The sequence below is a fragment of the Zingiber officinale genome, chromosome 6A (assembly GCF_018446385.1).
Source record: "Zingiber officinale cultivar Zhangliang chromosome 6A, Zo_v1.1, whole genome shotgun sequence".
Taxonomy (NCBI): Eukaryota; Viridiplantae; Streptophyta; class Magnoliopsida; order Zingiberales; family Zingiberaceae; genus Zingiber; species Zingiber officinale.
Genome location: NC_055997.1, coordinates 71821197 through 71835008, shown reverse-complemented (window position 1 = coordinate 71835008; position 13812 = coordinate 71821197).

The window sequence follows — 13812 nt, the reverse complement described above, 5'->3', positions numbered from 1 at the left end:
TTAGTTTTTTATTTATCATTAAGTCCATGAGCATTTTTATTTCTAGACCTATAACTAAAATTCTTAGTTTCTTTGTCTAGATTTTTATCTACCTTTCTAAACCTAGGTGTGGTATTTTTAGCATGTAGAGCCACATATTTTTCTTTAAAGCTCTCATGCTTTCTATTCTTATGGTAAATAGCATTAAAATGATAAAAATTAGAATTGTCATGCTTCTTACCATTATTTAAAGGAGTAGGCTCAACAAATGATACCTTTCGTTTTACCTTATAGGCTCCCCCTTGAGTTGTACTTCCTCCTTGAGCCTTGACCGCTCTCTTCCCCTTGGGACATTGACTCCGATAATATCCCTTTTGATTGCAAGAGAAGCACACAATGTGCTCCTTGCTCTTCTTTGTTGTGGGGACGGTCTCCTTGGGCTTCACCTTGCCCTTTGGTGCCACTTGGCCCTTTTTCTTGGCCAATTTGGGGCACTTGCTCTTGTAGTGCCCATGCTCCCTACACTCAAAACATATGATATGATTTTTATTTTTATTTGAAACATTTATACCTTCATGTGTAGGGATGACATCTTCTCCTTTTGATCCGGAAGTAGAGGCTTCCTCTTGATCTGATAATGATGCTCCTCCAATAGATTCGACTCGACTTGTGGAGGTGGAAGCTTCTTCATCCTCTTCTTCTCTTGACCCGGATGTGGAGACTTCTCCTTCTTCTTGATCCGGTGTCATCGAAAATTGCTCCCTCTCAATCCTAGAGGTGGAGGCTTCATCATCTTCATCTTCTACATGGAACAAAGAGTATGCTCCCTCTTTGCTCTTTTCATCGTACTTCTTTGAAGATGAGGCTTCTTAGACTTCTTTTTCTTTGGAAGTTGAGCATCTCTCAACTTCGGAGTCCTCTTGATTTTGATCCAGTGAGTCACCCTCTTTGAATTCCTCTTGAGTTGGTACAGTGGAAGGGATCTCATGAATCTTGGCCAATTTGCTCCATAGCTCTTTGGCATCTTCAAAAACTCCAATTTGCTCCAAGATGTTGCTTGGCAATAAATTTACCAAAAGCTTGGTCACTTTGTCATTGGCCTCACATCTTTGAATTTGTTCTTGGCTCCACTTGCTCCTCTTGAGAATTTTACCCTTTGAATTCTTTGGAGCTTCGAAGCCTTCCATTAGAGCAAACCATTGCTCTATCTCCACCATCAAGAAATTCTCGATCCTTGTTCTCCAAAGATCGAAGCTCATCATTGTGAATGGTGGAGGCACCCTTGTATCGAATCCAAGACCATCTTGGAATTCCATTTGAAGTTGAGCTTGATGATGAAGTCTTTGACTTGATAGAATTTGCTCCAACATCTACACCCTCAAGCTCTTTTCCCTTTCCGGAGATGATTCCGGTGAAGAGCAACCTCGCTCTAATACCACTTGTTGGAACCGATTATGTAGCTAGAGGGGGGGTGAATAGCTCGGTGCGCTCGTCGTGCTCTTCGTTGCTTGTTCCTTCAAGATATGCAACGGAAAATACAAAGAAACAAAATACACAACGCTAACAAGAGGATTTACTTGGTATCCACCTCACAAGAGGTGACTAATCCATGGATCCACACACTCACGCACCCTCTACTATGAAAACCCTATTTATGGTAACTACCAAAGGTGATCCTGTCTGAGAAGCTGACCACGACGGAGATCCGGAAGAAAGAAACCCACCGTACTGATGAAGAATAATGTCGTGCGGATGAAGAATAATGTCTACAGAATACCGATCCGAGAAATCTAAAGCGGATTGGGAAAGAATAAAGTCACCGGAAGCCCTCCTCGCACGAAGACCCGCTGATGAAAAAGAAATCTAAATCTGAAGAGAAGAAACCCAGATCCGATGCTTCTAAGACTTCCTGCGCACAAGAGATCAACCAACACTATCGTCAGTGACCTAAGACCAGGGTGGGAATCCCTGGCTAAGCCCTCCAACGCTCAAGTCAGTGATCTCTCTCGGTGTGGAAGAAGGAAGAAGAATATGAACAGTAGTTGAAAAATTAGAGTTATGAATGTGCACAATGATGTAAAACTTATCTAGCCAACGGAGAGGATTCCCCTTTTTATACCACTTCATATAACCTCCGTAGTCATGAAGTGGACCCCGGTTTGTTAGAATGCGTTATGAGATGACGTCAGCTGTGTACTTGTGGTAGATGATTTTTAAGGAATCTTTTTTGTACCTCAGATGTACCTTCTTTGTCGTTTAGTACCTGCAAAATAATCTGGAAGCATATTTCCCGCCAAAATATAACACCTGTCATATATTTACATATTACAGATATCCTCATTAATTATCTTATTTGAAATATTCCTCTATGATCTTTTCTCATGCGGCTTCTATTCACACCCCTTTTTATGTTAATAAGCTGCATTTTATTCAGTATCTTTCCAAGGTATTGATCGACCGGCCCGTACTGGCTCTCCTTTCGAAAGGATATTCCCGACCGATATTAACTTACCCTCATCCTGAAGGTATGTCCTGGCTGATATTATTATACCTCTTTTACAGTATATAGATCTTTCTCTTGGGAGGCGTATTTCGGTTGATATAGGCTTACCTCCTAACGGGGTATGTCCCGACCGATACTAGCCTACCTCCTTCTTGACGGTATGTCTCGGCCGATATTACCCTACCTTCATCATGAAGGTATGTCCCAGCCGATATTAGCCTATTTCCTTTAAAGTATATAGGTCTTTCTCCTGGGAGGCGTATTTCGGTCGATATAGTCTTACCTCCTAACGGGGTATGTCCCGACCGATACTAGCCTACCTCCTTCCTGAAGGTATGTCCCGACCGATATTAACTTACCCTCATCCTGAAGGTATGTCCTGGCCGATATTAGCATATTTCCTTTAAAGTATATAGATCTTTCTCCTGGGAGGCGTATTTCGGTCGATATAGGCTTACCTCCTAATGGGGTATGTCCCGACCGATACTAGCTTACCTCCTTCCTGAAGGTATGTCCCGACCGATATTAACCTACCCTCATCCTGAAGGTATGTCCTGGCTGATATTAGCCTATTTCCTTTAAAGTATATAGATCTTTCTCCTGGGAGGTGTATTTCGGTCGATATAGGCTTACCTCCTAACGGGGTATGTCCTGACCAATACTAGCTTACCTCCTTCCTGAAGGTATGTCCCGACCAATATTACCCTACCTTCATCATGAAGGTATGTCCCGGCCGATATTAGCTTATCTCTTTTGCTTTTCCTTCCTCCTTTTCTTTCCTCATCGGGGGACCCACAGAACCTAACCCATATCAGCGGAGAAGCCCTACAAGTTCACACTACAAGAAGAAAGGGAAAGAGAAAAAATACAAGCAAAAGCTTACAAGTTTGCACAAGAAAACCCTAACCCTAGATTTCTTCTTCTCGCTGTAGATCCGCCTCTTGACTTGGAAGAATCTCAAGAACTGGCGGTGAGAACTCTGTGGAGAAGCTCTGTGAAGATCTGTGCTCGCTGGAGAAGAAGTCGTGGAAGTTCTGCCTAGAGAAACGCTCACCAATAGTTATATCCTGCGTCAACGGTCGAATCCCGATCGATTGGATTGCTCCCAATCGATCGGGGAGGCTTTGGATCAATCAGCCGATCGATCCAGAGCACCTCTGTGCTCTCAGGAATTGCCTGGATCGATCGGCTGATCGATCCAAGGCTTATCACGCAGAATCGAACCTCCCAATCGATCCACTGATCGATTGGGGGCTCTGGATCGATCAGTGGATCGATCCAGAGCTATTCTGTTCGCGCGATACTTCTCCCCAATCGATCCATTGATTGATTGGGAGAAGGCTTATCGTGGGGACTTGCCCAATCGATCAGTTGATCGATTGGGCATGAGCCAATCGATCGGTTGATCGTCCAGCTCATGGTTTTTGCCCAAAACCAAGTCCAAAGTCCCCTAAACCAACATCTGGTCAACCATGACATGTTGGTACATCATGCCTAGCACCCGGTCACCCTTGACCTGCTAGGACTTGCTCACCAAGTGTCCGGTCAATCCCTTTGACCTACTTGGACTTTCCTCCTCGTGCCAAGTATCCAGTCAATTCCTTTGACATACTTGGACTTTCCACCTCATGCCAAATATCCAGTCAATCCCTTTGACCTACTTGGACTTTCCACCTCATGCCAAGTATCCGGTCAATCTCTTTGACCTACTTGGTCTTTCCAACAGCAGATGTCCGATCAGCCTTGATCCATCTGGATTTCCTCATGCCTGGCTTCACTCACCAGGACTTCCTTCTGCCTAGCTTCACTCACTAAGTCTTTCACCTGGCTTCACTCACCAGGATTTTCTTCTGCCTAGCTTCACTCACTAGGTCTTTCACCTGGCTTCACTCACCAGGATTTCCAATCTGCCTGGCTTCACTCACCAGGACTTCCCAGTCAAGTATCCAGTCACTCTTGACCTACTTGACTCTTCTTCACAATCTCCCCCCACATGAACAATTGCACCTGCAATCTCCATGTGTTGTTTATATGTATTGTCAAACATTGAAACCCAAACATCAAGACTCGAGCTTGACTCAGTCCTAGCTCAGTCAACTTGGACAACCTTGACCTGGGGAATATTGCACTAACAATTTATATACATCAAAAAGAGGGAGATTGTAAATATCTCGGGTTAGTTTTGATGTATTCAACCGAATCAAGTTAGGTCGTATTGTGTTTGACTCTTATGTCTAAGTGTGCAAGAACTTAGAAACACAATAAGTCGAGCAGAAGATGCAAAAGATGAGAAAGATGGTACAGGAAGCGAGTCGACGGGCTTGGTGCATTGGCGGACAAGAATGATGCATGCAGCGTATCTGAGGGACGAGAAGCCGAGGAGGAAGTCTGCTCGAGGGGAAAGGTCAGAGTTGGATTCAGGTAAACTCAACTCCGGTTGACCAGAGTATCACCCACGTGAAGAAAATTAGCTTGGAGGTTGATCTACCAGTTGGAAGCTGCCTCCAAGAGTCTTCGAGGCGCCCTCGTGCCTAGATTAGGGGTGCAAATGAGCCGAGCTGCTCGTGAGCCGCTCGCGAGCGGCTCGGTCAAAGCTTGACTCGAGCTCAAATTTGATTGAGCTCGAACCGAGCTCGAGCCGGCTCGTTTAACATTTGAGCCGAGCTCGAGCTCATTTAACACTGGCTCGAGGGCTCGTCGAGCCTATTCGAGCGAGGCTAAAATTCAATATTATAATATTTAAATAATTATTACTTTAAAACAATCTATTAAGTTGAGGAGGTGTTTATGGTTAGAGTGTTTTATTGGGTTATTAGAGGTTGAAGGTTCAAATCCTAGTTTTCGCAACTTGTTTTTACATCAAAATTCATGCTCGAGCCGAGTCTCTTCAATTTTCTCGAGCTCGAGCCAACCCAAGCTCGAGCCGAGCTCATTTGCAGCCTTAGCCTAGATGGAGTTGCCTCCAACAGAAAGAATGATCGTTCTTGTACCATTGAGAAGGGATAAAGTTTTATCCACTTGGAGGTACCCTGGACCCTCTTGGAGGCACCTCCAACCAACGGTAACTTTTTCCAAAAGGCTATAAAAAGTCCCCTGAAGCTAGAAATTCAATAACAATTCCTGTATTCATTTCCTAGCTAATATCTGAGTTTTTCAAATAGTGTAAGAGGCTTCTCCACCTTCAACGAAGGAGTTTTTATAGTGCTTTCATTGTCTTGGATTAACAATCATCTAAGTTGTAACCAAGTAAAAATCTCTGCCTCTTTTATTTTATGTTGTTCATTTATTTTATGTTAATTGTCTAATATTTGTGTCCTTGTTAAGTTCCAAGTAAGAGATATTTTTAACTCTTATTTAAGGGTATTCATCCCCCTCTAGCCGGCCTATAAGGACCTACATGTTACTCAATATTCACACAACCTCACTTCAATTACCTAGTGGCCTCATGACTCTAACCTCAGCTGCTTGGCCTAAAGTTGTTGTTCAACAATAAGTTACTTGATGGTTGTATGACCCCACTATAGTTACTCAGCAATACATGGCTTAACCATTAGCCACATGACCCTATCTCTATCTTTGAGTTCTTCAACTCAAGCCACATGGCCTCAATTCTTAGGGCCCCAACTATGTCATATGGCTTAACCCTTGGCCACATGACCCTATCTCTATCTCTGAGTTCTTTAGCTCGAGCCACATGGCCTCAATTCTTAGGATCCCAACTATATTCTACTACTTTGTAGCCTCACGACCTTAGATCTATCCTTGAGGTGCACAGTCTCAACCTAGGTCATACAATCTAACTCAGTTGTTCAACTCAACAATTCATTGACCACTTGGCCTCTCACTTTAGCCCCTATCCTCATGATCTATGGGATCGAGTAGGACTGTAAATGAATCAAGCGTTCATGAACAAGCTTGGTGTTCAGTTTGGTAAGAGATTGTTTATGTTCGTTCAATATACATAAGATTAATTAAACAAACAAGCTTGAATAGCTCGTTAAGTTAAACAAACAAGCTTGAACACATATGTGTTCAGCTCGTTAATGTTCGTGAACAACGTTCATGAACAATATTCACGAACCATATTTATTAATAAAACTCTTTTCAATATGTTAAATAAACAATAAAATAAAATAAATAAATAAATAAATTTAAATTATCAAACTCAATAATCAATCAAACAACTAAAAGTTTCAAACAATCAAATAAGCTTGCATTGAGAGTTTGATAACATCTAAACGAATCAAGCTCGAACCAAACTTAAGCCAAGCTCGAACCAAGCTCAAGCCAAGCTTAAGCCAAGCTTGCATTGAGAGCTTGATCACATCTAAATGAACCAAGCTCAAGTCAAGTTTCAAACAAGCTCAAGCTCATAAAAAATAAACCAAGTCAAAGCTTGAACACTCATTTCAAAAGCTTGGTTCATTTCAAGCTCGGCTCGGCTCGGCTTGGTTACCTTATCAAACAAGCTTGAACACCCTAAGGCTCGGCTCGACTCAACTTATTTACAACCCTAGGATCGAGTTTCCCTCCGTAGTAAGGGCAAAATCAATGTGCGCTACATCTTAACAGCCCCTTAGGCTATATTATATTATCATAGCCTCAAGGCTCTATTATCCTATAACAACCCCCTGTATTATATTATTATAATAACAATCCTTTAGTTATATTATTCTAACAGTCGCTATATTATCCTATAATATTCCTTGGGCTATACTAGGCTATAACAACCCCTGACGCTATATTATCCTATAACTCGGCATAATCCTCATGACTGTGGGACAGCTCCTCTCCCTGATTGGGGCAGGACTTTCGGTCCCTCACGGCCGGCTAGAGGGGGTGAATAGCCTGAAATAAAAAAAAGAACACCTTTCTCGACTTTTAGCTTTATCAACGTAAACACTTGTATAAAAAGGAAATAACAAGCAAATTAACAAGAGAAAGAGGCACGAAGATTTTACTTAGTTTGTAATCAGAAGATTACTAATCCAAGACATTGAAAGCCCACTAAAGTCTCCTTCAGGCAAAAAAACCTCTTATAGTCGTTAAAGCATTCAATTACAAAGCTAAACTAAAAGTATAATGTTTACAAGTATTATGTTTAGCTACTATAATTAGGACTATATTTATAGCCCTGATCGGGGCGCCTGAAAGAGTTCCAGACCCCTCGACGTGGATAAAACTTTATCCACATTACAACGGATCGTGTCGCAATGGATCTGGATAAAATATCTAGTTCGGGTGCCTGGAAGGGTTCCGGGAACCCGAATCGCTTTTGCACAGGGCGAGTTGCTAAGGCGCCTCGGCGCCCTGGTTGGACCGAACCTCTTTCGCACAGGGCACATCGCCAAGGCTCCCCGATTGGACCAAGCCTGTCTGGGCGCCCGGAATGGCTCCAAGCGCCCGGACTGCAGTCAACCTGAAGTTGAATTTTTATCCGGGTCTTCCGCTCCGACTCCGTTCGCTTGGGTGATTTCGGTCATCCGAAATAGGGCTCACCCGAACCCATTTTCCGGTCTTCTAGAGCAACCTTCCGCTCCGGCTTCTTGTCCCTCGGAAACGTCGCGCCCCTCTTTCTCGTCTGCCAGTGTATTCTTCCACAGCACCTTGTTCCTCGGATGCACCAAGTCCATTGACTCTCTCTCGTGTCATCCTTCTCGCTAGCTGTGTCTTTCGCTTGACCTCCTGTGCTCCTAAATTCCTGTACACTTAGATACAGGACATCAAATCACAACAGAACATAACTTGACTTGGTCACATCAAAACTACCACGGGGTACTTACAAGCTCCCCCTTTTTTATGTGAACACCCCAAGTTAAGTTAGGGTAAACCAAAACTAATTAACAAAAAAAAATAGCAAGTACATGATTTTTTTTTAAAATGCGCCCTCCCCCTAAACTTAATCTCTAAATCTCCCCCTTTGATCATATTAAAAATGGGGTATGTGATGAAAAAAATTTTAAATAAAATTAAAACCTAGTCTAAGGGTTACAAATAAGGTGTTTATCATTCAGGAAAAAAAATCATTAAGTTTAAATGTCTAAAATCTAGATTTTTATAATTTATAAACTATTTTTGAAAAAAAAAATTAAAAATATTATTAATCTTAGAAAAATTCTGAAAATTTTTGTGGTGTTTTAATTTTTGTGGTGGTAAAACAGACATTATCAAGGCTATAAAAAAAATTTACTAAATTATCAAATTAATTTAAGCAGAAATAAAATATTTTTCACATAAGGAACTTTTAGTATTCTTAAGATCGAGCTCCTCTCCCCGGTTGGGGTGGGATTGAACTTCTGGTATTCTTTACTAACACTTTTTATTGTCCTTATAAAAAACATAAAAAGCATAATAAATGAGTTTTGGTGACATGTAGCTTTGTCATTGTTATGATGATAACACGACATATATAAATGTCCTTAAAAAACATTTCCTGACATTATAGAGTGTCATTATATCTTTAAATTGTAACATTTTTAATGTTAGCATTGATATCGTATAATGGCATTATAAAATATCAGGAAATTGCGGAGGGTCTAAGACGACAACACCTGTATAGGGTGTTTTTGGTAGATGTTACCAAAACGCTAATGTCACTATAAATATACTATAAAGACATTTATGTGTGTCATGATAGACTAATTTTCTTGTAGTCGATCAAGGCTAAGTGAAAAGTCTAAATTAGATCTGGAGGATCAAAGTTTGGCAGGTAGGTTGAGGTAAACAACTGGATGAGTGACAGTGAGGTCGGGTTTCTGAAGGGAACAACCTAAGGTCGCTGATCCAACTAAAGAAATCGGGAAGGTTTCCAAGTTGAGATCAAGACAGTTCTACTGTCTTATATTATCTAAACATTATCATATTACTGTGCTAACATCTGTTTTGCAGGATTATTGTCTAACACTGTTTTGTAGGTTCGACAGGATCGACCGGCCAAACTTGAGGATCGGTCGATCGAACAAGACAAAATCAAAGCAGTTTTTAGATCAGACCAAAGTACAGTCAAAGCTTGATCAGTCAACCAGACAGTAAGATCGTTCAACCGAACTCTTATGACTCAGCACAAACCAATTCAATCAGCACCGATCAGAAGCAAAAGGAAAGTGAGCTGATCGGTCGACCGAACTCATGGATCGGTCGACCGAACAATCAACCATTACAATAAGTGTGGATTGTTAGGGTCGAAATGTAGCTAGAGGAGGGTGAATAGCTCGTCGTGCTCGTCGTTGCTTTCCGTTGCTTGCTTCTTGGTGATGATATGCAGCGGAAATACAAGAAACACACTTACAACGCTAACACAAAGGATTTACTTGGTATCCACCTCAAGATGACTAATCCAAGGATCCACACACGACACGCTCTCCACTAGTAAAAACACTCCTTCTCGATCGCAGCCGGAGGCGGAGAAGCCTCGTACAAACCCACACACCAAAATACAACTCACACAAGAAGAAAAATACAAGAATACAAATAAGAACTCTTTCTTCTAGCTTACTTGTTATTGTTGCCTTTTTAACCTTGAAAGTGTGCCTACACTTGTCTCCAAGAGCCTTCAAGATCTTGCTGTGAGGAAGGAAGAATCGATGTGGAGCTTGCCGTGAAGATCAAAGATGAACAGTGCAAGTCCTGGCGAAGGAAGAGCTCAACAACGGCTATAACCTGCGCCAACGGTCAGATCCCAATCGATTGAATTGCTCTCAATCGATTGGGGAGGCTTTGGATCGATTGGTCGATCGATCCAGAGCGCCTCAGTGCTCTTTGGGAAGCGCCTGAATCGATCGGGCGATCGATTCAGCCTCTATCATGCGATTTCCAGCCCTCCAATCGATTGACCGATCTATTGGAGGTTTCAATCGATCAACTGATCGATTCAGAAGCTTACTGTTCACTCGGAAACTCTCCCAATCGATTGACCAATCGATTGAGGAAGTTTTGATCGATTACCCAATCGATCCAGACCTTTTCTGCACGAAATCACGTCAACCAATCTATTGAACCCCCAAATCGATTGGGCAATCGATTGAAAAGTATAAAACTGTGTAGAGCTTGAAATTAGCTTCGTTTTGCATCTGAGATCACCTCATTCCGATATCCGAGTCAAAAGTTATGGCCTTTAAAAGTTTACTACGTCTGAACTTCCTAGTTCCATGCCAACTCTTTATTGGACTTATGACCGCTAAGTGTTCGGTCAACTTTTGACCCATCTGGACTTTCTCTTTGTGCCAAGTATCCGGTCAATCCTTTGACCTACTTGGACTTGTCAATACCAGGTGTCCGGTCAACCGCGACCCACCTAGATTTCCGTGTGCCTAGCTTCACTCACCAAGTCTTTCCATCTGCCTAGCTTCACTCATTAGGACTTCCCATCTGCCTGACTTCACTTACCAGGACTTTTACCTAGCTTCACTCACTAGGGTTTTCACCTGGCTTCACTCACCAGGATTTTTTCACTGTCCGACTTCACTCACCAGGACTTTCACCTGCCTGGCTTCACTCATCAAGACTTTCCAACTGTCTATCTTCACTCACTAGGTCTTTCACCTAGCTTCACTCACCAGGATTTCCCAACAGCCTGGCTTCACTCACCAGGATTTTCAACTGCCTAACCTCCAGTTAAGAATTTCCCAGTCAAGTATCCGGTCAACCCTTTGACCTACTTGACTGTTCTTCACATCTAACTGGTCAACCTTGACCAGAGGGGAATTGTATCAACAATCTCCCTAAACGGACGGTTGCATCTGCAATCTCCATGTATTGTCAAACATCGAAACTCAAACATCAAGACTCAAGCTTGAACCGACTCAAGCTTAGTCAATCTGGTCAACCTGACCTAGGGGATATTGCACCAACATGGATCTCGGCAAATCTCGACGAACAGGGAAGGAGCTTGTTCGGTCGAGATCGGTCGACCGAACCCTTAATGAACATTAAATGCCGAAGATCGAATCAGCTTCAAATCTCGGCAAGTAAGGAAAACAGTTGGTTCGGTCGACCGAACCCAGGGATCGGTCGACCAAACATTGACGGTTCTTATAAAAAGAAGCTCGAGGTCTAAGGCTGTGTAACGCTTTCTGATTGACTCAAAGATCTCCTCTACGTAAACTACTCGTGCTACAAGTCTTCTACAACTCTTCAAGCCACTCCGTTCGGAAGTACCGACCAAGCTTCAACTTCGATATTTGTCGATATATTATTTTAGCTTGCATTGTATTCATTTATCAGTAAGATAGTAGGTTGTTACTATCTTGCTCATCTGTACGCACTGATTCTTTCCGAGGTTTTTGGAAAGAAGAGTTATAGTGGATTGCCCATCGGTGCGGTCAAGAATCGCGGGGCTTAGAGTAGGAGTCGACCGAGACTTCGAACCAAGTAACCGAACGAGTCTCTTTTTACTTTCCGCTGCACGACTTTGTTTTTAAAGTAAAAGAAAAGTTTTAAAAGCGTAATATTCCCCCCCCCCCCCCCCCCCCCTCTATCGCACTCATCCGATCCAACATATCGGACTTTATTCAACTTCACACTTCAGTCCAACTAGGCGAGGGACATGTGATGCAGCTTCGGTGAACATGGTTGGGCCATCCCCCTCTTCTAAATTCCCCTCGAGGGCCCTCTAATTAAGTCCCCATTTGGTCACGACCTTCCCATCTGATCTCCTCTCTCGAGCACTCAATGCTCGTCTAGTGATGTCGCATTCATATTTAGGAAATAAACTCTAAGACTTGGTAGGCGGCGACTCAACTCAAGTTAGTCGACTACTCAGCTGACTCAAACTCGACACTAGAGCAGTAAGGTCATCATCCTCTGGGCTTCTCAATTAAGCCTTCTCCAATCTCAACCCCCACTCTTTTCATTAAGGCATCAAAATCCTCTCCCCAATCGGAGCTGATAAGATTTATGGCCTTCTTGGTTTTCTTATCCCCACGATCGAGGAATTGATAAGACTGTACTATCATGATACAGTATCAAACAAATTAATTACTGAACCCTCTCGACACTAACATAATATATGGATGATTCAGATTGTCTCTCATAAGGAATGCAACGGGTGATGATACTTGTTAGGATTATATTATTTGTGATTTTAATTTTGGTATTATAAATGAGGGTTCGAGGTTTAGAAGTTAAATCTAATCTAATCTAACATAAACTATAATTACAAGAAAGTTAAAGGCAACATAAAGTAAGTATCAAACGAAACTAAATATACAGTGAAACATAATCTAATATAATCTAATTGCACCCATATTATTCAACACCATTAGGAAGGAGTAAATTAAAAAAATTATAGATGGTCCCCATGGGAGTAATTGCACCCAAATTAAAAACCAACTCTAACATTCAAATGAAATTAAGATTTAAGCATGACAAAAATTAAAAGCATTACGTGAAATTAAATAACCTAAATGCATCAACTAAAACCTAACTAGTGAAAGAAATATTTCATCGAACATCTAACGGGCATGAATCTAAGTAAGTCACTCTCATTGCATAGCCGAGTTGGTCACAACGTGTTAGATTTGTAAACATCAACAAGGGTCAATTTCTGACAAAATCGATGAAAATATCTTGCCATAAGGTCACGTGACCTGTTTGATTTCTTGATTTACCTTTATAAATGGCTGTAGGGCAGCCGTATGGGTGTCCGGATCAGTATGACTTTTGCAAAAATGAATGTAAGTAAGCCAAATGCATGCAACTTTAACCTGGGAACATATTAACTCAACACACAAAAAAAAATAACCAACAATCAAACACATAACACTCTAAAGAAAGGAACAACCCAACACATTTGACAAATGAACCCAAGCTTGCGGACGGAGCTTCTTCCTCGATCAGAATGGATGATGTGATGTTGCCTCCTCCGGATCCAGAAGGGTGTATGGCGCGGAAGAGATAGGAATCCCTAAGCTCTCCGATGGAAACTCGCTGGCGGATGAAGATGGATTGTCCTCTCTGTATCCGGAGAGAAAAGTAGCTGCGGATTGAGCTCCCGAATCCCATAACTCACTGCGGAAAGAGTAGCAGATTCTCCTCTTCGAAACCCAAGAGGAGAGGGGCTGAGGACTGCCCGATGGAATGAAGACGGACTCTCCTCTTCGAAACTGAAGAGGAGAGGTCGAGTGTGGCCGGAGAAGGTGGAGAAGCCTCGGATCGGAGACTTCCAATGGAGGTGGCGTGATATGAGCTCTGCTCTCCCAATCGGGAGACGAAGATGATGAGTGGCGGCCAGATCTCCTCTTCGAATACGAAGAGGAAGATGACCGGCCGAATGGATGAAGTTGAGATAGCTCCGATTGCGGGGAAGAAACTCCGGTGGTGAGGAAAGGGAT